The sequence below is a fragment of the Rana temporaria genome, chromosome 3 (genome assembly GCF_905171775.1).
Source record: "Rana temporaria chromosome 3, aRanTem1.1, whole genome shotgun sequence".
NCBI classification, from domain to species: Eukaryota; Metazoa; Chordata; class Amphibia; order Anura; family Ranidae; genus Rana; species Rana temporaria.
In genome coordinates this window covers 461,011,318-461,033,515 of record NC_053491.1, presented here as the reverse complement: position 1 = coordinate 461,033,515, position 22,198 = coordinate 461,011,318, and the positions used below count along the sequence as shown (strand labels likewise).

Genomic DNA, 22,198 nt, shown 5'->3' with positions numbered 1-22,198 from the left:
CAGTTTTTTGTGTTTCACTCTTTATGTTTTTTCATGAGCTCTCATTGATCTGTATAGGGCCTAAAATGTTGCCCCAAAATATGCATCTGCACGTTTCCAAGTCGCATGGAAGCACTTTTCATGGGTTTGAACAGACTAAGTAGACAGTAATGGGATTCCCCTGAACGCTACCATTGGTATAGGTTTGACTGGAAACTGAAGCCTCCAATGCTCGGCCTGAACCAATTGCCCATCTCTAGTAAGGATCAACCTCACTGACAATTGGGTGCTCCTGGGAAGGATGGTTGCTGCATTTGGTCTGGCCGAAGGGCTGGGTTTCCCCAGCCTTCTGGCTGGTATTGGTGTGGTCGCTGTTCCTGTCAGCGTCCGGTGGAGCAGCTGGCATCGCCCTGGAGTGGATATGGGGTGGTGATATGCAAATCTACCGGATTGATGGGGGCATGGAAAGGCTAGTATCGGTGGAGGCTGCTTTATAGTCGGTGGCTCTCCCTGAGAAAACCTGGAAGGGCTCTCTATCTGGCAGGGATGAAGGGCAGCACTGGTCTGGCTGAGGGTTGGGTCTGAAAAGAAAGCCTATGCAGGCCGGGGACTTGCCATAAAATCACTGTGAGTGTGGGTCACTCTGATTTGTGGCACCACGGTCGCTGCACCGTAACACATACTTTTTTTTCCCCTCACCTGTCTCATGGGCTGGGCATTTTGGCTGGGACCAGAGGAATCTTTTTTATTCCTTCCTAAGGGACTGGCCGTTGTATTGCACTCTCTTCTCGGACTTGGCCTCCACGGTTTGTTTGTCCTCTCTCATGGGGTTTCCCTTTGGGGGTGCCCCACCTAGTACTTGGGTTGGTCTGTTTTGGCAGACCCTCCAGAAAACGGTGTCCTTCTTGTTTTGTCCAGTCGCACCAAATGTAAAGTACCCCAATCCTCATCTGGAGCCTAATGCCCCGGAGGATTAGGGCAAGACCCTCTGATTTTAGATGGCTTGAGTACACCCATCTGCATGTTTTTTTGGCAGCGGGTGAAGTTTTTGAGTGTGTTTCACACACCATGGGCTTTCAAAAATAAAATAAAAAATTGTCTGTTTGCTCATTTGTTCGGCCTGCAGAGTGACCGCAATGCACTATGCCACTGCACAGTGCATTGAAAGCCCTGATTGGCTTAAGCAATAAAAGCTTTGCACGATCAGAGAAGGACCAGGGCCGAGCTCCGAGTCTGAATGGACACAAGGAGCTGTGGCTCGGCTCGGGTGCCCCCATAGCAAGCTGCTTGCTGTGTGGGCACTCAACAGAAGGGAGGGGCCGGGAGCATTAAAAAGGGACCAGAGAAGAGGAGGATCGGGGCTGCTCTGTGTAAAACCACTGCACAGAGCTGGTAAGCATAACGGCCCGGATTCACAAAGCACTTACGCCGACGTATCTCAAGATACGCCGCGTAAGTGTAACTATGCGCCGTCGTATCTGTGCGCCATTACCACAAAACTAGATACGCCTGAAAATAGGCTTCCTACGACCGACGTAACTTGCCTACGCCGTCGTATCGTGGGCGCATAGTTACGCCGGACTCATTTGCCGCTCCCATAGATGTTCAATGCACATATGCAAATGAGGGAGATACGCCGATTCACAAACGTAGTTGCGCCCGGCGCATCATTATATATGCGGTTTGCGTAAGTTGTACGTCCGGCGTAAAGTTATTCCCCATATATGAGGCGCAACTCATGCAAAGGTATGGACCAGGGAACACAGCCGTCGTATTTTACGTCGTTTACGTAGTTCGTGAATATGGCTAGGCGTAGGTTACATTCACGTCGTAGGCAGTGATTCGACGTATCTTAGGCAGTTGTTTCGACGTGATTCTGAGCATGCGCACTGGGATGCGTCCACGGGACAGCGCATGCGACCTACGTTATTCGTATCTTTATAACGCTCAATCCATCATTTACTTGGGGTCACGCCTCATTTGCATGGCTCACGCCCACTTCCACTTACGACGAGTTACGACTAAGAAACCCAGCGTAGATTTGGAGGCAAGTGCTTTGTGAATCCAGTTCTTGCCTCTGTGCGCTGCGTCGGCGTAGCGTATATTAGATATATAAATATGCACCGATGTCTGTGAATCCGGGCCCAAATGTATAAAGATATGCAGTGCTAGAAACACAAACATGAACTGTGTAAATAAATGTAGGGATGTAGTGATTTCCTAAATTATTTTTGCTGTGTATTGTGATCTGTTAGTGTAGTATTTGTCAGCTCAGCTGGCTGTGCACTTTTAAGGCCCCTTTCACACTGGGGCAGGACGTGCGGTGGCGGTATAGCGCTGCTAAAAATAATGGCGCTATACCATCGGAATTGCCGTGGATATTGGTTGCTAGCGGTGGGGTATTAACCCCCACTAGTGGCCGAAAAAGGGTTGCAGAGGCGCATTGCCAGTGGTTTTACAGCAGTGTCCCATTGTTTTCAATGGGAAGGAGCGGTGAAGGAAAGGTATACACACTGCTCCTCTCACCCCTCCAAATATGCTGCTTGCAGGAGATTTTTTTCTCTCCCGCCAGCGCATCGCCTCAGTGTGAAAGCCCTTGGGCTTTCACATTGAGAATGCAGTGCAGGAGTTTTTCAGGTGGTTTTTAGGCACTATTTTTAGCGCTAAACCGCCTGAAAAACTCCTCAGTGTGAAAGGGGCCTAAGTTAGGGTGACCAGACATCCCCAGTTTCAGGGGACAGTCCCCTGATTGAGGACACTGTCCCCAGACCAAGTCTGTCCCTGGTTTTGTCCCCAGATTGGATTTAATAGGGAACATGGGCAATTTCAAAGACAGTCCGTGCCAAATTAAAATAAAAAAAATATAATTACACCCCCCCCGCTCCACTATGCCTACTAGCATAGGGGGAATGTATTTTTTCCATTATCTGTGCTCCCTTCTGATGATCATGTGCTGGTCGGAGCAGAGGGAATATTTCTTCAGTTTCGGGCGCATGCCCATTCAGCTCCACTCGCATTTTCTTCTGCCTTGGCTCAAATCCTGGCCAGCCACCTGCCTATCTCCTTGCCTTCCCTGGCGGAGTAATCTTCCTCCGCTCCCCATCCAGTAGTAGCCGGGGGCCCAAAGAGTAAGATTGAGAGGCTGTGAAGCGGGCAGCGACGGGCAGAGAGTTGCGATTACTAGTAAAGAAAAAATATGTCCCCGGATTTCATTTAAAAAATCTGGTCACCTTAGCCTAAGTGTCTCGTGAATATTCTCAGTCACCTGCTGTGTGAGTGTTCTCCAGCAGGGTGTGCTAGAGATATGACTGCACATTATATATATTTAATACCTGGTCAATCAGCAGGTCTTGGGGAGCTTGCTGTGCATGCTGGGAAAGCTATTAAATATCTGAGTCACTTCCTGCTTTTTCTCTTTCCTTCCAAGGATTTCCCTTGAGAGGATGTCTGTGTGATCCACTTATCTAGGCCTCAGGCCTGGAGTGTTGAGGCATCTCTGGTCATGGGAGGTGTCCCTAAGCTGCTGGATGAGATGAAGTGCTACTGGCCATTGGAGAAGCAAAGCTGCAGTTGTCCTACCACAGGGATGGTAAGTGACTGACTAAGCTGGGAAGCACCACATGAACCTTCCCACTGCTGTCCTGCCTTGTATCCTAAGACCGAGACTACACAGGAACCTCAGTTGACAAGGTGGCACATTTATGAGATGAATTCCATCCAGCAGAGTTCTGTTACAGAAGGATTGCTATTAGTGAGAAGACCATGTATGAGATCAGAGACTGTGTAATGTTAATGGAACCCTCAGGTATCCTGTGTTCCCTCCACCCTCCTTCCCACGTATCATGAATGTTCATTATCAAAACCTTTAAAACATATTCAAAGTGACTGGCGCTCTCAATCCACCACCACCCGGAAAAAGGACTTTCACCCTGAGAAGGAATGTGCCTGGGACATTTATCACCAAGTAAGTGGGTCTGGGACATTCACATGTACCTATTGGGCATCAGTAGAGCCAAATGTGCCAGGACTGGTTACCGATAGTGTTACATAAACATCCACTGTCATTGAGCGTAAAGAGTCAATTTTCCAAGAAATGGCATCACACATAGTGTAAATATGACAAGCTGAGGTGACCTATGAAATCCTCCACCACACACCAACACACTGGGCCTCTTACCACAGAAAATGGACCACTAGGCCTTTTGGCTAAGATCAAGTGTAGTATCTGTTCTTATCAGTTTTCGGAGGAGCGCTGAAGCACTTCTTTAGTAGAGGGCTGAAGCAATCCAAAGATGTGATAGGCACCTGGAAGGATGGTTTCAGCAGGGGCTATGCTATTGCTACCCGACTGTACTGGGGGCAGGCCACTAGTCGAGTCTGAGCCATCTGGAAGGGTGCTCCTGTTTGAGAGCAGAGAGGCATGAGATCTTGGCGGAAGGCCGGGGCCCTGGCCTTCTGGCCTGGATTTGATGCGGTTCCTAACCCGCCTTACCAGTTTCCTTGAGAGGGAAAGCGGAGCTGCGCAGCTAGTACCTCTCGGGTTTAATTAGGTAGGGAGCGAAAGAGGTGCGCCTCCTGTAGCTCCTGATCCTTTCTGGTGGAGGTGGGGAGGGGGCCGTGGCTGTCCGGGCCGTGGACCAGGGTCCATTGAAAAGCCTGTGGAGATAGTGCCCCTGGAGTGGCAGTCCAGGGGTGCCATACATTGCACTGAGTGTGTGAGGGACACTCAACGTGTGGCACCTTTTTGGTCACTTATCTCCACACACACTTTTTTAGCACCTGCCTCTAGGGCCAGGCCTTTTGGCTAGGACCAGAGGAATTTTTGATTCCTGGCCGGAGGGCCGGCCAATGTATTGCACATTGGTCACTTTACCTCACTCTCCCATCTTCCTTCTTCCCCACTTTCTTTTTATTTTTCCCCGTGTTTGTCTAGTTTGTCACTTATTTTTGTTTGGTGCACTGCACTTTATGTGTGATAAGTAGGGTGCTGGTCCTCGGGCCTGCCCTGAACGTCTTGGGAGTGGGTGGACATGGCCTTCTGGCTTAGTTCGCCTGCTCTCATGGGGTCTCCCTTCGGGGGAGCCTCACTGTTGTGTCCGTGCTGGCTTCGGCTACATGGGCCTTGGATGGGTTCATGTGGCTTCGGCTGCATGGACCACTGACAACCTCAGTCCCTGTCAGGAGCCTTGCGCCCCGGGGGATCAGGGTCAGGCCCTCTTCGGAGGGCCTATTGACGATGCACCCGTCACAGGTTTTTGTTGCACCTCCTTATGTGTGTGCACTTTTTCCCTGCACCGGGTGAAGTTTTTGGGTTGTGTTTTGCACGCCACAGGCTTTTCAATAGAAAAAAAAAAAAGAAAAAGGTTATAGGTGGTCAGATAAGCATGATATTCAGTAGTTTGGTTTTTCCGCGCTAGGACTAGGTTATGAATGCTGCTGCCTCCCCTTAAGTACTCTCAAATGAGAGTTAATAAATATATGTGTTGACGTTTTGGGGTAGGTGGCGCTGCTGGTCTGGTGAAGGGCTATCTATCTTTAAATGATATGCAAGTATATAGGCAAATACTGAATGTTGGGTTCCTTCCTTTGGTTTAGCTTAAATATATAGCCACCATTAGGATGTGAGGTCCCCCTTTTTATTGATTGGCAGTGTGTTTCCACTCTCAATTGATGAATGGTTCCTGTGTATCCGCCAAGGACATTTAAAAATGTTTAAGAAAGAGGCTCAAATTAAATATAAAGAAACGATACGTTAGAGAAAGGGATATTAGTTGATGTCCCCTAGACCCAGTGTGATATTGGTAGGTAATATCAATTATATTTGGACTGGGAAATTTTCAATAATCCAATGTGCGAGCTTCTGTTGGTAATTAGTTCACTAAAAAATATATATAATGAATTATGTAAGTTGGCAGAAAAAATCTATATATATAAAGATGGCCCCCAAGTGAAAAAACTCTTATTCCGTGATAAACGCTAGTTATCTGTATCATATATAAAGTGTGTATCCAATATCAATGTTCAATCCAACAGAAAAAACAGAAAAAAAGGGGGAAAAAATAAAAAATTGCAAAAAATGTAAAAAATCCTTTGCAATGCAAGCTATTATAGCTTCAAACTGTGCCCACTTAAAGTGCTATGTGCTGCTCAAAATTGAGTAATAGTAAATGTGTCCTCAATTAAAATAATACAAGTTGAAAAAGGCAAAAAATGATATGAAGAAAAAATATATATATATCGTTCGCTAGATTTCACATTGGGCTTTAAGTCCCGCAATTAATGATTAGTTGCACTTTGGATTATTAATATGTTAGTATCCAAAAGTTTCTACTGCGATAAGTTGTATAGATGTTTAGAAAGTATTATTCGCAATTTCATTCAAAAGATTCCAATGCCAAAGTAAGGAGAATAAAAACCAAAAACATCAGGTGTTCCTTAATGGGGGTTAATTAAGCAATATGATCCCCAACATGATTAAACAGATAATTCTTATTCCGCTCTCATCAGTTTTCCTCTATTCACACTTTGATTTGACTGGCGATCCCCCCTGTTGTCTCCCCACTCACCGGACAGATGTCCCCTCAAGGGGGTGTAGGGCTTGTCTGAAATAAGCTTCAGGGAGCTATCAGATGATTACCTCTCCTCCTTATTTCAGTCTGGTGCGGGGCAGCTTTCTCCCAGGGTGCCGTGTCTTTTCTCATAAGTTTTCAATAGTATGAAAGATAAAGGAAATCCACATAAAGTAGTAGATTCTAGACTTGATGGTCAGTTTTACTAAAAAGTGATCACATCAAGTACATAAATGGTTTTAAAATTGCTACAACCCAGGCAAGAAAACGAGTAACATAAATAAAATATAAAATAAAATAAAATAAACCCATTCTTGTGCTGGCAGCAGCTGTAAGACTAGGTCCCAGTCCTCCAACTAATTTGTACACTCGCCCGGTGCGTTTAGTTTGGCCCAGCGGTATCTCTCAGCTTGTGTCGCGGCTGATGCTCCACGGCTCTAAAGTCCGTACCCGGAAGTAACTAGTAGCGGTGCGTGCGTGTGAGATAACAGACGCTGTAGGTCACCTGACTAGTTTCGTCTATGGACGTTTTCAAAGGTGATGGACGTCTGTCATTACACACTCATTTTTGTATGATATTCGGCAGCCAATTCCCTCCTATCAGGGAGGGGCCAAACCCCTTTGATCAAATCGAGGGTTTCAGATGCAATAGGGGAGGCATGTTCGCCAAATACATGCAAAGGACATGATCTTCTCAATCACCCAAGGGAATTAGGTAATTTAACCCTTATGGGGATAAACCAAAAAAATGGGAGTATATGGAATTGAGGATATTAAATATTTATACGTATAAGCCTAAACTTAGGTTGTAGCAGATATGCTTTTTATAGAGCAGGAAATTGGGTACCGTTTTACATACCATTTAATTGATCAACTTTAACTTCAAAATATGTGTTACATCATATTAGTCCCTCTATAAATCTGATAGTTGATGTTTAATAAATTTCACCGTTATATTATAAATTAGTGTGGTGCCTATAATGTATCGGGGGCTGTATTTTATTAATGAATCCAATAGAGGGTTGATATTAATAGTCTTTGTGTGTGGGAACATATCATTTAGATGGAAATAAATTTAGTTTTTATGTAAGCCCCTTAACCATTTGTGCCCTGGATGTAAATTGACCTAAATTGGGTATTGTATCAATTACCATTGTATATTAGGTTAAATGTTCCTACATAAGTTCAAGGATTTGGAGTAACCATGGTCTCTAAAGGGAACAGTGGACGGGTTGTGTACCATGCTTTCAGGATTGTCCCAGGTAGTGTGAAAAGACAAAAAGTTACCATGGCTGGGCTATTCGGTTATATAATATTTCTTTGTCTTCCCTTATTCTCTGTTATATTTTATATATTTGTATATATTACTCCCCTTCACTACGAGAATGAGTTTAAGAGGGTTGGTGTGGTAATTCCAGATGGGAATAGTTGCAACTGGTAAGGGCTGCATCCAAAGACTTATTTCACCTTATTGTATCCCAAAAGTTGTATGTTGTATAATTTATGTTATATCTTCCAGTGATACCATCAAATTAGCTGTTATAGGATCATTTTCTGGGTTTAGGAGTTAGTAGTTGGATATGTAACAGTTAAGATCAATGTCTATGTTCATTCCTTTTGGTGCCAAAGTCCCCATCCTATAAATCCACTCAGTTTCGTTTTGTGAAATTTGTATTTTTCTGTTTCCTCCTCTCCAGTGATCTTGTACTGTGTCTATGCCATAGAATATCATTTGGGAAGGGTCATTGTTATGTACTTCACTAAAATGTTTCGACAAACTGTGGTATGGGAACCCTTTGCGGATGTTTTTTATATGTTCCCTTATTCTGACTTTTAGAGGCCTTGTGGTTCTGCCTATGTATTGCAATTTACAGGGACATTCAACCACATATGTCACATGCGTGGTATTACAGGTTATGAGTTTTCTAATACGGTATTCTTTATGGTAAGTATTCGATGAGAAGGTGAGGCGTCTTCGCGTTTGTTTTTTGCTTTTTTTACATGGGAGGCATCTCTGACACCTGTAGAACCCTTTTAAATCCGGGCACAATTCAACTGGTTTTGGTGGATTCACCACATTGTGTACTAGTTGTTTCCTCAAGGTCGGTGCCTTCCGGTAAATGAAGTGTGGTTTGTTAGGTAGAATTTTTGCCAATGAAATGTCCTCTTTGAGAATAGGCCAATATTTTTTCATAATTTTCTCTAATTGCCGATATTGATTGCTATATTCTGTTATGAAGGCTGTGTCATATGTATTTCCCTTTGGTCTTGGATTTGTATTTAGTAACAGTGCTCTATCCATATTTCGTATGTTTTCTTTTAATTTTAGTAATGGTAGATGTTGGTAGCCTTTCTCTTCAAATCTATTAAGTAACAGATCCGCTTGTGTGTCAAAGTCCTCAATTCTGTGGCAATTCCTCCTTATTCTAAGGAGTTGGCCTTTTGGGATATTTGATATCCATTTACTGTGATGGCAACTAATTGTGGGTATATACCCATTTCTGTCTGTTTGCTTGAAGTATGTCTTAGTACACAATGATCCTTCATGCTTGAAGATCTCCAGATCTAGGTATTCAATAATTTCTTTATGCCATTTACCCGTAAATCTGATGTTAAAACGGTTCTGATTAAGTTTTTGCATAAAGAGTTCAAGTGTATCAGATGATCCTTCCCATAAGATGATAATATCATCTATATATCGCCTGTATAGTTTCATTTGTGGTATGTGTTGATTATAGATGTACTGTTGTTCCCACATATCCATGAATAGATTTGCGACGCTTGGGGCATAGCGAGCCCCCATCGCTACTCCCCTTGTTTGCACGTTATATTCTTTATTGTACCAGAAATGGTTGTGTTGCATTGCTAGTTGGAGTCCCTCTAAAATGTAATGGATTTGTTCCTGTCTCATATCCGTTTTTTCATGTAGCGCTTCTTCTACTCCTTTAAGGCCATCAGTTTGATTTATGCTGGTGTACAATGATTCTACATCTATGGTGGCAAGCAAAAGATTTTCTGTGTTGTCAAAGTTTTGAAGCTCTTTAATCAATTGTGTGCCATCTTTCAGATGTGATCTCCCCTGGGATACTATTGGTTTCAAGTACTGGTCAAGGTATTCACCTAGTCTAGAAAAGACTGAATTTATACCGCTAATAATGGGTCTACCAGGCGGATTGACTTGTCGTTTGTGAATTTTTGGTACTTGGTATATTACAGGAGTCTTACTTGCTTCAGTTACCAAATAGTCCGATTCCTTTTTAGTCAGGATCTGCATATCTCGGCCTTTCTTAACATACGTTCTGAGTAATTTTTCATACTGGAACTTAGGGTTTCCTTTTAATTTCTTATATGTTCCTTCCACCTTCAGTAAATTTTCCATTTCTTGTTCATAGTCTTTAATATTTAAAATCACGAGACCCCCCCCTTTGTCTGCTGGTCTAAAGACCACTCCCTTCTTCTTAGAGATTTCTTTAATGGTTTTCCAGATATTTCTTGTATGTTTCTTTCCTTTATTTTCAATCTGTTTTATTTCTTGTTCCACCATTTTCTTGAAGGCCGAAATACATTGGTTGCCTTTTGTTTGTGGATTGTAAACAGAGCGGTTTTTGAGTTTGGTTTGTTTGTAAATAGATTGTTGTTGTGTTGTTTCATTAGGGTTCAGGGAAAAATGTTTCTTCAAATTAAGTTTCCTTATAAATTTTTGAAGATCAATATACGTATTGAAGTGATCCAAATTTTTTTCCGGGGCGTATTTGAGTCCCAAATCAAGTACTTTCAGTTCATCTTCGGAAAAAATGGCTTCACTCAAATTATAAATTCCTTGGCCTAATGTTCTCGCTGTCTTTTTCTTCTTGCCCCCTCTCTTCCCTCTTGGTCTTCGGTTCTTTCTGAGGACCAATCTTCCGTTGTGATGTTCCTGTCCCATTGTTGTATTCTTCCTTGTCTCCCATGAGGGTCCTGAGTATGTTGATATGTCTGATATCCTACTCCTTCCTGTCCTCTCTGTATGTCTCGCGGGGTCCCTTGTTCGCCAATTTGTCCTCGTTGTCTCCACGTATGTCCTCTCCAATTTGGGTTTTTGTAAGAGGGTCTTATTTGCCATCTTCCTGGAGGTCTGTTTTGAGGGTTGGCCCTTTGAAAACCCCTCTGGTCCCTTTGGTTAGTTCTTTCACGCATTCCTGTATTGGTTCCAGCATTTAGTTCTCTTTCATAGGGGCTTCTATTTCTTCTCGGGGTATTAATTCTTTGGTAGTTAGGGTTCCTGGAGTGTCTTGGTGTGTTATTTCCTATTCCTCTATGTGGACTTCTCTGTTCCCTATATCTCGTAGTGTAAGAAGGGTTTGGAGAGCGATGCCTCCTTGGTGGGGGTGTTTGGAATCTTAATGTCGGTCGGCTGAATTCTTCCTCACTGTCAAATTCCTCAGTGTCAGCCTCGGAGCTTTCTTCCGTGTGTAATTCATCTATATCTAGGAGTTGTTCTTCTTCTATTTGCCATTTATATACCTTATTTGTTTTGTAATCAGTAATGTCCCTTTTGAATTTTTTCTGTTTTTTTGCTTGAATTTCCAAATCATATTTTTTAATTGATTCCTGTAGTTGTAGTTCTTTCTCTTTATAGTCTGGTTTCTCCGCAAAAGGTAATAGTAAGTTTTTTAATTCTAAGATATGAGCTTCTACCCCCTTCAACTTGAACTGCCTTCTTTTTGTGATAACTTGTAAAAGATCTCCTTCGGCTTTATTAAAAAACTGGTACCACTTCTCAGTTAGAGCCGGTTCTATCAAGTGGTCATTGGGATGAACATCCCATCTTAGTCTCCTTGGGGTGATTTTTTCTCGGACATAGGTTTCCAGGGTGGCTATATCCCACCATACACGTAATTGTTTCTCTAATGAGTGTTTGAGTTGCCTTAGTAATCCATCCATATCTTGCCTAGTAGTTGCTTGTTCTTGGTTAAAGATACCTCCTACGTCTATATTCCTATTGCCCATATATCCAAAAATGTCCATGTCTGCAGAATAGTTACACCCTAAGGTGTATTTATAAAAGTCAGTAGTTTGGTTTTTCCGCGCTAGGACTAGGTTATGAATGCTGCTGCCTCCCCTTAAGTACTCTCAAATGAGAGTTAATAAATATATGTGTTGACGTTTTGGGGTAGGTGGCGCTGCTGGTCTGGTGAAGGGCTATCTATCTTTAAATGATATGCAAGTATATAGGCAAATACTGAATGTTGGGTTCCTTCCTTTGGTTTAGCTTAAATATATAGCCACCATTAGGATGTGAGGTCCCCCCCTTGCATATCATTTAAAGATAGATAGCCCTTCACCAGACCAGCAGCGCCACCTACCCCAAAACGTCAACACATATATTTATTAACTCTCATTTGAGAGTACTTAAGGGGAGGCAGCAGCATTCATAACCTAGTCCTAGCGCGGAAAAACCAAACTACTGACTTTTATAAATACACCTTAGGGTGTAACTATTCTGCAGACATGGACATTTTTGGATATATGGGCAATAGGAATATAGACGTAGGAGGTATCTTTAACCAAGAACAAGCAACTACTAGGCAAGATATGGATGGATTACTAAGGCAACTCAAACACTCATTAGAGAAACAATTACGTGTATGGTGGGATATAGCCACCCTGGAAACCTATGTCCGAGAAAAAATCACCCCAAGGAGACTAAGATGGGATGTTCATCCCAATGACCACTTGATAGAACCGGCTCTAACTGAGAAGTGGTACCAGTTTTTTAATAAAGCCGAAGGAGATCTTTTACAAGTTATCACAAAAAGAAGGCAGTTCAAGTTGAAGGGGGTAGAAGCTCATATCTTAGAATTAAAAAACTTACTATTACCTTTTGCGGAGAAACCAGACTATAAAGAGAAAGAACTACAACTACAGGAATCAATTAAAAAATATGATTTGGAAATTCAAGCAAAAAAACAGAAAAAATTCAAAAGGGACATTACTGATTACAAAACAAATAAGGTATATAAATGGCAAATAGAAGAAGAACAACTCCTAGATATAGATGAATTACACACGGAAGAAAGCTCCGAGGCTGACACTGAGGAATTTGACAGTGAGGAAGAATTCAGCCGACCGACATTAAGATTCCAAACACCCCCACCAAGGAGGCATCGCTCTCCAAACCCTTCTTACACTACGAGATATAGGGAACAGAGAAGTCCACATAGAGGAATAGGAAATAACACACCAAGACACTCCAGGAACCCTAACTACCAAAGAATTAATACCCCGAGAAGAAATAGAAGCCCCTATGAAAGAGAACTAAATGCTGGAACCAATACAGGAATGCGTGAAAGAACTAACCAAAGGGACCAGGGGGGTTTTCAAAGGGCCAACCCTCAAAACAGACCTCCAGGAAGATGGCAAATAAGACCCTCTTACAAAAACCCAAATTGGAGAGGACATACGTGGAGACAACGAGGACAAATTGGCGAACAAGGGACCCCGCGAGACATACAGAGAGGACAGGAAGGAGTAGGATATCAGACATATCAACATACTCAGGACCCTCATGGGAGACAAGGAAGAATACAACAATGGGACAGGAACATCACAACGGAAGATTGGTCCTCAGAAAGAACCGAAGACCAAGAGGGAAGAGAGGGGGCAAGAAGAAAAAGACAGCGAGAACATTAGGCCAAGGAATTTATAATTTGAGTGAAGCCATTTTTTCCGAAGATGAACTGAAAGTACTTGATTTGGGACTCAAATACGCCCCGGAAAAAAATTTGGATCACTTCAATACGTATATTGATCTTCAAAAATTTATAAGGAAACTTAATTTGAAGAAACATTTTTCCCTGAACCCTAATGAAACAACACAACAACAATCTATTTACAAACAAACCAAACTCAAAAACCGCTCTGTTTACAATCCACAAACAAAAGGCAACCAATGTATTTCGGCCTTCAAGAAAATGGTGGAACAAGAAATAAAACAGATTGAAAATAAAGGAAAGAAACATACAAGAAATATCTGGAAAACCATTAAAGAAATCTCTAAGAAGAAGGGAGTGGTCTTTAGACCAGCAGACAAAGGGGGGGTCTCGTGATTTTAAATATTAAAGACTATGAACAAGAAATGGAAAATTTACTGAAGGTGGAAGGAACATATAAGAAATTAAAAGGAAACCCTAAGTTCCAGTATGAAAAATTACTCAGAACGTATGTTAAGAAAGGCCGAGATATGCAGATCCTGACTAAAAAGGAATCGGACTATTTGGTAACTGAAGCAAGTAAGACTCCTGTAATATACCAAGTACCAAAAATTCACAAACGACAAGTCAATCCGCCTGGTAGACCCATTATTAGCGGTATAAATTCAGTCTTTTCTAGACTAGGTGAATACCTTGACCAGTACTTGAAACCAATAGTATCCCAGGGGAGATCACATCTGAAAGATGGCACACAATTGATTAAAGAGCTTCAAAACTTTGACAACACAGAAAATCTTTTGCTTGCCACCATAGATGTAGAATCATTGTACACCAGCATAAATCAAACTGATGGCCTTAAAGGAGTAGAAGAAGCGCTACATGAAAAAACGGATATGAGACAGGAACAAATCCATTACATTTTAGAGGGACTCCAACTAGCAATGCAACACAACCATTTCTGGTACAATAAAGAATATTACGTGCAAACAAGGGGAGTAGCGATGGGGGCTCGCTATGCCCCAAGCGTCGCAAATCTATTCATGGATATGTGGGAACAACAGTACATCTATAATCAACACATACCACAAATGAAACTATACAGGCGATATATAGATGATATTATCATCTTATGGGAAGGATCATCTGATACACTTGAACTCTTTATGCAAAAACTTAATCAGAACCGTTTTAACATCAGATTTACGGGTAAATGGCATAAAGAAATTATTGAATACCTAGATCTGGAGATCTTCAAGCATGAAGGATCATTGTGTACTAAGACATACTTCAAGCAAACAGACAGAAATGGGTATATACCCACAATTAGTTGCCATCACAGTAAATGGATATCAAATATCCCAAAAGGCCAACTCCTTAGAATAAGGAGGAATTGCCACAGAATTGAGGACTTTGACACACAAGCGGATCTGTTACTTAATAGATTTGAAGAGAAAGGCTACCAACATCTACCATTACTAAAATTAAAAGAAAACATACGAAATATGGATAGAGCACTGTTACTAAATACAAATCCAAGACCAAAGGGAAATACATATGACACAGCCTTCATAACAGAATATAGCAATCAATATCGGCAATTAGAGAAAATTATGAAAAAATATTGGCCTATTCTCAAAGAGGACATTTCATTGGCAAAAATTCTACCTAACAAACCACACTTCATTTACCGGAAGGCACCGACCTTGAGGAAACAACTAGTACACAATGTGGTGAATCCACCAAAACCAGTTGAATTGTGCCCGGATTTAAAAGGGTTCTACAGGTGTCAGAGATGCCTCCCATGTAAAAAAAGCAAAAAACAAACGCGAAGACGCCTCACCTTCTCATCGAATACTTACCATAAAGAATACCGTATTAGAAAACTCATAACCTGTAATACCACGCATGTGACATATGTGGTTGAATGTCCCTGTAAATTGCAATACATAGGCAGAACCACAAGGCCTCTAAAAGTCAGAATAAGGGAACATATAAAAAACATCCGCAAAGGGTTCCCATACCACAGTTTGTCGAAACATTTTAGTGAAGTACATAACAATGACCCTTCCCAAATGATATTCTATGGCATAGACACAGTACAAGATCACTGGAGAGGAGGAAACAGAAAAATACAAATTTCACAAAACGAAACTGAGTGGATTTATAGGATGGGGACTTTGGCACCAAAAGGAATGAACATAGACATTGATCTTAACTGTTACATATCCAACTACTAACTCCTAAACCCAGAAAATGATCCTATAACAGCTAATTTGATGGTATCACTGGAAGATATAACATAAATTATACAACATACAACTTTTGGGATACAATAAGGTGAAATAAGTCTTTGGATGCAGCCCTTACCAGTTGCAACTATTCCCATCTGGAATTACCACACCAACCCTCTTAAACTCATTCTCGTAGTGAAGGGGAGTAATATATACAAATATATAAAATATAACAGAGAATAAGGGAAGACAAAGAAATATTATATAACCGAATAGCCCAGCCATAGTAACTTTTTATTTTTCCACACTACCTGGGACAATCCTGAAAGCATGGTACACAACCCGTCCACTGTTCCCTTTAGAGACCATGGTTACTCCAAATTCTTGAACTTATGTAGGAACATTTTATACAATGGTAATTGATACAATACCCAATTTAGGTCAATTTACATCCAGGGCACAAATGGTTAAGGGACTTACATAAAAACTAAATCTATTTCCATCTAAGTGATATGTTCTCACACACAAAGACTATTAATATCAACCCTCTATTGGATTCATTAATAAAATATAGCCCCCGATACATTATAGGCACCACACTAATTTATAATATAACGGTGAAATCTACTAAACATCTACTATCAGATTTATAGAGGGACTAATATGATGTAACATATATTTTGAAGTTAAAGTTGATCAATTAATTGGTATGAAAAACGGTATCCAATTTCCTGCTCTATAAAAAGCATATCTGCTACAACCTAAGTTTAGGCTTATACGTATAAATATTTAATATCCTCAATTCCATATACTCCCATTTTTTTGGTTTATCCCCATAAGGGTTAAATTACCTAATTCCCTTGGGTGATTGAGAAGATCATGTCCTTTGCATGTATTTGGCGAACATGCCTCCCCTATTGCATCTGAAACCCTCGATTTGATCAAAGGGGTTTGGCCCCTCCCTGATAGGAGGGAATTGGCTGCCGAATATCATACAAAAATGAGTGTGTAATGACAGACGTCCATCACCTTTGAAAACGTCCATAGACGAAACTAGTCAGGTGACCTACAGCGTCTGTTATCTCACACGCACGCACCGCTACTAGTTACTTCCGGGTACGGACTTTAGAGCCGTGGAGCATCAGCCGCGACACAAGCTGAGAGATACCGCTGGGCCAAACTAAACGCACCGGGCGAGTGTACAAATTAGTTGGAGGACTGGGACCTAGTCTTACAGCTGCTGCCAGCACAAGAATGGGTTTATTTTATTTTATTTTATATTTTATTTATGTTACTCGTTTTCTTGCCTGGGTTGTAGCAATTTTAAAACCATTTATGTACTTGATGTGATCACTTTTTAGTAAAACTGACCATCAAGTCTAGAATCTACTACTTTATGTGGATTTCCTTTATCTTTCATACTATTGAAAACTTATGAGAAAAGACACGGCACCCTGGGAGAAAGCTGCCCCGCACCAGACTGAAATAAGGAGGAGAGGTAATCATCTGATAGCTCCCTGAAGCTTATTTCAGACAAGCCCTACACCCCCTTGAGGGGACATCTGTCCGGTGAGTGGGGAGACAACAGGGGGGATCGCCAGTCAAATCAAAGTGTGAATAGAGGAAAACTGATGAGAGCGGAATAAGAATTATCTGTTTAATCATGTTGGGGATCATATTGCTTAATTAACCCCCATTAAGGAACACCTGATGTTTTTGGTTTTTATTCTCCTTACTTTGGCATTGGAATCTTTTGAATGAAATTGCGAATAATACTTTCTAAACATCTATACAACTTATCGCAGTAGAAACTTTTGGATACTAACATATTAATAATCCAAAGTGCAACTAATCATTAATTGCGGGACTTAAAGCCCAATGTGAAATCTAGCGAACGATATATATATATTTTTTCTTCACATCATTTTTTGCCTTTTTCAACTTGCATTATTTTTATTTGAGGACACATTTACTATTACTCAATTTTGAGCAGCACATAGCACTTTAAATGGGCACAGTTTGAAGCTATAATAGCCTGCATTGCAAAGGATTTTTTACATTTTTTGCTCCTGTTCCTGTGAAATCTAGCGAACTATATATATATATTTTTCTTCATATCATTTTTTGCCTTTTTCAACTTGTATTATTTTAATTGAGGACACATTTACTATTACTCAATTTTGAGCAGCACATAGCACTTTAAGTGGGCACAGTTTGAAGCTATAATAGCTTGCATTGCAAAGGATTTTTTACATTTTTTGCAATTTTTTCTTTTTTCCCCCTTTTTTTCTGTTTTTTCTGTTGGATTGAACATTGATATTGGATACACACTTTATATATGATACAGATAACTAGCGTTTATCACGGAATAAGAGTTTTTTCACTTGGGGGCCATCTTTATATATATAGATTTTTTCTGCCAACTTACATAATTCATTATATATATTTTTTAGTGAACTAATTACCAACAGAAGCTCGCACATTGGATTATTGAAAATTTCCCAGTCCAAATATAATTGATATTACCTACCAATATCACACTGGGTCTAGGGGACATCAACTAATATCCCTTTCTCTAACGTATCGTTTCTTTATATTTAATTTGAGCCTCTTTCTTAAACATTTTTAAATGTCCTTGGCGGATACACAGGAACCATTCATCAATTGAGAGTGGAAACACACTGCCAATCAATAAAAAGGGGGACCTCACATCCTAATGGTGGCTATATATTTAAGCTAAACCAAAGGAAGGAACCCAACATTCAGTATTTGCCTATATACTTGCATATCATTTAAAGATAGATAGCCCTTCACCAGACCAGCAGCGCCACCTACCCCAAAACGTCAACACAGATAAGCATGATATATCCACTACAGCACGACTCCACTCTGGTACCAGACAGCTGAATCTCATAGGGTCATAACATGGAGTGAATCCACAGGTTCATATGTAGAATAAAAGAGAAGCAGCTCCTCATAGGGTAGTATGTTAATTCAATATGATTATATTAAGTAAAAAGCATACATGGTACTCACATTTGGAGAATTAAAACAAGCATTTCAGGAACACAAAAAGTCCTTGGTTAACATGTGTTTCCAACCAACAAAGCCGGCGCGGTCAGCACATGAAGTATCGTGACGTCAGATCTCCGGGCTCCACCCTACGCAGCGTTTCGTCCAATAAGGAACGTCGTCAGAGGTGCATTACTCCTGTAGATAACATCCACTTGAATTCGCAGCAAACTACCCACTTGTACACTTCAGCGACTCCTTAGGTCAGCATACCAGGCCAGACAGCATCATCATTTATAGGAAAGAACAGAGGCTGCACATAGTGTAAAACCGCTATATCATCTTTTATTAAAAATGTGACAGGTACTTACAGAGGTAGATAAAAAAACAGCAGATAAGAGCACATCACCACCATCAATTCAAAAGACTTGATGATGTCACCGGTCAAGCCCCGCCAAACGCGTTTTGTCATCAAACAGTGTCGTCAGGGTAACAGGTGCTCTCTGGGAACTGTTGCATTAAGCAGCTTAATATTATTTTTGTTACTTGAAGACTGTTAGGCTTTTACGCTAGGTTCACACCTATGCATTTTGCAGTGCGTTTTCAGTTTTGCACAAATGCACTACAGTCCATTTAACATGATTTCCTATGGGTCATGTTCACATCTGTGCGTTTCCAGCTGTTGCATTTTCTGGGAAGGGTCAGGGACTTTTTTTTGCCTGCAGCGGGTTGCATTTTTGGTTCCATAGATTTCAATGGTAACGCAGCAGAAATGCTTGTTTTTTTTAATGTGTTTCCACTGTGTTTTTGCTGGCTTCTCCTGCATCATGCCTGTTGTCATAACAGACACCTCTCCAAAATGCAAAACGCATTAAAAACACATTAACCACTTGCCGACCGCCGCACGCACTTTTACGTCAACAGAATGGCACGGGCAGATGCCTTTGTAAACAAGGGCGGAGCGAGCGACGTGCTGACGTCATCCCCCTCATCGCTGAACTCTCAACACGAGCGGCTTTTACCTGGAAACGTCCGGCCAGCATTACAGGCTGAAATGTTCTTTTTGATCTGCTTAAATGTGAGTTGTTTACCTACTTGCTAGTTTTTAAATAAATCATCTCTGGTTTTATGCTATGTGGAGCATTTTTCTTCCATATACCCATGTTACTGAGCCTTATGTGAAGTCATACCCTGCTGTGGACACAACATTTCCAGTCCCTTGGCGCGGACATATCAACATCTAGCCCCTAATGTGGAGTGAAATGCTGGGTTTGGTCCATTAGGACCTTTTCATCTGGTAAGCAGATTTGGATACGGTGGTGGATTCACATGTGGTGGCTGGGACCCTTTACCAGTTGGATTGTGCACGGGTGTTTTTTCTTCATTTGAACCCTTCACGAACTGTTTTTGTATTTATCCAGACATACATATGGACTTTGGTTTAATATGTCTGAATCTACATATTTCATTCTTTGATCTGTGTTTTCATAATGTACACTGTTTATGAATATTTATTTGTGGATTTGTGATCATTCACTGAATTCCTCACAATAGTGTCTCACTTTGGGCCTGCGGGTGCTGCACTCACCCAACCTCACTACTTGGGTGGTTGCGGCCCCCTCTGTTTAGAGACATTATTACACTTTATGATATATCAATTTTATTTGATTGCTATTAAGGTCACTACCCTAATACGACACAAAATTTGGGCTATATGCCCATCATATGTTTTTTTTCCCTATAAATAACCAATTTGGTTTAGCACAATTACCCCCCCCTTTTTTCCCTCATATTTCTTTGTAAACAAGACATTCCCCTATTCTGCCTAGTAACACTAGTGGCCTGGTCTTTGACCAGCATAATAGCCTGGGGCTTAACCACTTAAGACCCGGACCAAAATGCAGCTAAAGGTTTTGCGATTCGGCACTGCGTCGCTTTAACAGACAATTGCGTGGTCATGCGACGTGGCTCCAAAACAAAATTGACGTCCTTTTTCTCCCACAAATAGAGCTTTCTTTTGGTGGTATTTGATCACCTCTGCGGTTTTTATTTTTTGCGCTATAAACAAAAATAGAGCGACAATTTTGAAAAAAAATCAATATTTTTTACTTTTTGCTATAATAAATATCCCCCAAAAATATATATAAAAAAATTTTTCCTCAGTTTAGGCCGATACATATTCTTCTACCTATTTTTGGTAAAAAAAAAGCACAATAAGCGTTTATCGGTTGGTTTGCGCAAAATTTATAGCGTTTACAAAATAGGGGATCGTTTTATTGCATTTTTATAAAAAAAATTTTTTACTACTAATGACGGCGATCAGCGATTTTTTTCGCGACTGTGACATTATGGCAGACACTTCGGACAATTTTGACACATTTTTGGGACCATTGTCATTTTCACAGCAAAAAATGCATTTAAAATGCATTGTTTACTGTGAAAATGACAGTTGCAGTTTGGGAGTTAACCACAGGGGGCGCTGATGGGGTTATGTGTGACCTCATGTGTGTTTACAACTGTAGGGGGGTGTGGCTGTAGATGTGATGTCATTGATTGTGTATCCCTATAAAAGAGATCACACGATCGATGCCGCCGCCACAGTGAAGAACGGGGAAGCTGTGTTTACACACAGTTCTCCACGTTCTTCAGCTCCGGGGGGCGATCGCGGGACTCCAGCAGGGATCGGGTCCGAGGGACCCGCGGTCCCGGAGCTTCGGACCGGGTTGCGGGCACCCGCCCACGACCCATGGCTGGGTACTAGCACAGGACGTACCTGTACGTGCATGTGCCCAGCCGTGCCATTCTGCTCACGTAAATGTGCAGGAGGCGGTCCTTAAGTGGTTAAGTGGTTAAAAATGCATCAAAAAAACTTGTAAAAAACTCTAAATGGCTTTGGGAAACACATCAACCACAGCCTCCATAGGTGTGAACCTAACCTTATGCTTATGCAATTAATATTGGGCTGCATGCAACGCATGAGCTATGGGGGCTTGAACAGGTGTTGACATTTAGACTTGGGCATCTGTTACAGTAGAGATTAGGAGACCTGGTTGTTACCTTTATTAGCCTCAAATAGGACACATCCTGCTCAAGATAAGACGTATGCACGCAATAGAGTGAATGTGTGGTGTTTTTATACACAATTGTGTGTTTTTTTTATTGGTGGGTGATAGTTATTAAGTATGATTTTTTTTATTAAGAATTGAAAATTTAGAAATATTTTGTACTAATAAACTCGATATTATGTCGGAGTGAAGTCACTTTTGTCACGGTGAGTAACTACTTTCTGTAGACAGGGTCTCCTACAGCCATGTTCTTTTTAATTTTGTTCCTAGTTTTCGATTGGTATACATTTTGACATACAAGCAACCTGTAAGTACCGGTTCACACTACAGCAACATGAAAGTCAGCACGACTTTGTGAGGCAACTTCGAGGGAACTTCAAGGCAACTTCAAGGCGCCTCCAGGACAGGCAACTTTGCCAGTGGCCAATCAAACAATAATCTTTTCTGAAGTCGGAGCGACTTCAGTAGTGTGCATTAAGACGGCTCTCATTCACTTTAATGTAATTTCTCTTGTCGCGCAAGGTGACTTGGGGCGACACAAGTCGGATCCAAGTCGCGGTAGTGTGAACGGGCAGTTATAGTATCATCAAATCAGAAGATCACATTTTTAAATAATATTGATTTCAGCATAGAAACAAAACAAACCCAGT

At 41.3% G+C, this 22,198-nt stretch overlaps 1 pseudogene; it reads left to right on the top strand.

Annotated features, from left to right (window-relative positions):
• Positions 1 to 4,168: 4,168 nt before the first annotated feature.
• On the top strand, positions 4,169 to 4,269 carry LOC120933994 (annotated as a pseudogene).
• Positions 4,270 to 22,198: the final 17,929 nt, after the last annotated feature.